The sequence below is a fragment of the Vicia villosa genome, linkage group LG2 (genome assembly GCF_029867415.1).
Source record: "Vicia villosa cultivar HV-30 ecotype Madison, WI linkage group LG2, Vvil1.0, whole genome shotgun sequence".
Lineage (NCBI taxonomy): Eukaryota > Viridiplantae > Streptophyta > Magnoliopsida > Fabales > Fabaceae > Vicia > Vicia villosa.
Window position 1 is genome coordinate 109,157,958 of NC_081181.1, and position 3,289 is coordinate 109,161,246.

Below are 3,289 nucleotides of genomic sequence, written 5' to 3' on the forward strand. Positions count from 1 at the left end.
TTCCAGATTACTATCTTCAGAAGATGTGATCCCCGCACCCGGACTTGGTCAAATAGTGCATCGGAGGATTATGCATCTTCCTCATTCCCATTTGAAAGGGCATCAGAACTTCCAGTTACCTTTGGTTCCCCAAGCAGTAGTCAAAGATCCTTCAACGGGATACCCGGGTTCTCAAAGAATTTCCCCAGACGAGGGTACTCAAGCAAGACAAAAGATCATCAACAATCACAATACATTCATGTCCAGCTGACTAGTGGGAATTTATTTTTCCAATTAGAAGCTTGACATCACATTCATACATTCATACATTCATACATTCATACATTCACATATTCATACATCATACATCATACATCATGCATCATGCGCATATTCATACACAACATAACATGCATATTTCTCCGGGAATATCTCACATTTACATGCATCATAAACATTGCATATCACTAACTTGATTTTTCAGGTAAGCAGATATCTTCAACAAAGATGTTCTCAATCACATGCCGTGTTCACCTGAATTCCATGAACGGTTCTCTCAGATATAATCAAGCCGAAGATTCATTCTGATCACTTACCAACTCAAAAACAAGCATCACAGATCAAAGTCGATACCTCAGACGGTTCCCAAAACGATCTAGCATCACAGATCAAAGTCGATACCTCAGACGGTTCCCAAAACGATCTAGCATCACAGATCAAAGTCGATACCTCAGACGGTTCCAGAACGATCTAACGTTGCAAATCTAAAGCGATACCTCAGGCGGTTCCAGAACGATCTAACGTTGCAGATCTAAAGCGATACCTCAGACGGTTCCAAAACGATCTAACATTGCAGATCTAAAGCGATACCTCAGACGGTTCCACAATGATCAACTTCCAAAATCTAAATCGGAAAAACTTTGGACAAGTTCCGTAACGATTATCTTCCAAGACTTAAAGCGGTAACCTTGGACGGTTCCGAAATAGTCAACACAAAGACTTTCAAATCCTTCATCAAGATATAATCAATGAATTCATTCTGATGAACAAACCATCAACACATTCACCAGGTGGCATATGAAAGCCCATCTCAGGTAATGTTTCAATTTGCCAACAACATTTCACAGACGACATTCAAATGCAACTTCCAACATCTCTTCTGATCAAGGTAAGTGCAAATTTTCAGGGCATCTAAATATTCAATCATCTTCTACCTTCAGATTTCAGACAATCTCTTCAGGTTTAAGAAGATTGAATAGGGGCAACTGTTATACCCCAAAATTTGCCCGCATTATTTTTCAAGAAAACTCCAATCTGAAAATTAAGGGTCTCATATAATCATGGATTATTTCAACAAATATCCTAACATATGAAACACTTAGTTTTTAGAATTTTTCGGATACAGTAATTTGGCCTGCAGTTGAATTTATTCTTACGCAAACGCCAAATACTGTGTATTACTTCACACATGCTATTTATTTATTTACAGATAAATGGTACTGACACAATTGGTACAAAGTTAAATCTTTTTGCAGGCGCAGAATCAGGAAACTCAGACTGTACTGGTAACAAGTAGATTATTACTATCTTTTGTTTCCCACTAATTTTTGTACTATATTCCATTATTTTCAAAAATCTTTCAAATCTCTTTTTCAAAAATCAAATCTCTCTTTTTTCCAACACTATCATACACTTTCTTTCAAATCTTACTTTCACTCAAATTTTCCTTTTGTACGGAATCACATCATTCCCCAACGTCTCTTTCCTTCTTTCCATTCTATAAATACCTCTCATTTTCTTTCATAAAATCTCACATCAAATTCTAATTCATCTCTCAAATTTCTACTTCATAATCCATCCTTTCTCTTCTTCCCTGACAAGAATGGCAAAGTGGATAGAGACACTGTTTCTTACAGTCATCACCATTGCTACGGTGATCATGACTTTCTTCTGCCTGCATAGTCCTGAAGAGTGTGGACCTGCAATGGTTGCACTCCCAATCATCTACATGTTATTGTTCATAGCATGGGTTATCAATCGTCATTCTTAAAATTTGCCGTATTTCTTATTTCTTAAATGTACCGTTTATTCGTCGTACTGTTCAATATAGTATGTGATATTTGTACTGTCAGTATTAAATGTTGTACTATTTGTCATAATATTGCTTAATTACTAAGATAATATTTTGTGTGTTTTCTGCCAGTCAAATATTCCTATTTCTGTGCATTAAATGATTTTCAGGGTTATTATCGGTAATTTTGCCCGCATACCGTAAATATTAGTTATTTATTATGTCTGTGTTTTTCTAACAAGTCATGTAAATAAACTTTCATTTTTCACATAAAACAAAAACAAAAAACAACAAAAAAGAAAATTAACTTTGACTGTTGATTTTTCACTCTAACTGCTACATCAATACCTGAACAGTCAGTCGACAGCCAAACTGCTGGCAGTACAATTCTCAGTGTTTTGTACCATCAATCAAATCAATCTTTCACAATTCAAAATTCCAAGATTTTTGTTCTAGAAGTCTTCTGAATATCAAGCGATTAGCAGAGACTCAACACTGCACAAAAATCAGGTACGCTTAACTATCTCCTACACAAACAGTCCCTAATCAGGGTTTTTCTTGTTTTTACAGGAGCAACAAGTTTTTGAGAGCTCAAATGGATTTCATACACATCCATATATCTCAAAGTACCATCATACAAATTTTCAAACTTCAATTCACTCAGACGCACCGTCAGCAGCTCAAACAGTCAACAGACGACCCGTTTGACCAAAAAAGTCAACAGACAGTCAAAAATGAATTTTTTTGTCAAAGTCCATATTTTGTCAAAGGATTCATCATTTGATCATTGGATGATCATAATTCATCAAGGAAAGATCAAAAATCAACAAAACCCTAAGATTCAAAATTAGGATTTTTGCCTGAAAAGTCAACTCAACTTTGACTGATCATAACTCTCTCATCCTTCATCCAAAAAATTCAAACCAAAGCTTGTTTTGAAGGAAATTCAATTATCTTTCAAATGCCATTGATCCCATGGTCATTGGATTCACCATTTGAAAAATATGACCAAAGACATTACAGGTCATTTTCAAAGTCAACAAAAAGACACTTTTTTCAAAAGGACACACAAGGAGCTTCAAAAATCATTTTGACATGAGACCAAAGACATTGGTTAGAGGACTCTTTGAGGTTTCCAAAAAGTGCAAGATCTCCTTCATATGACAAAAATTGAGGGATTTACACCTTGTTGAAGTTGGCTAAATTTTGGGAAAATGCATGAAACCAACATTGTTCAAA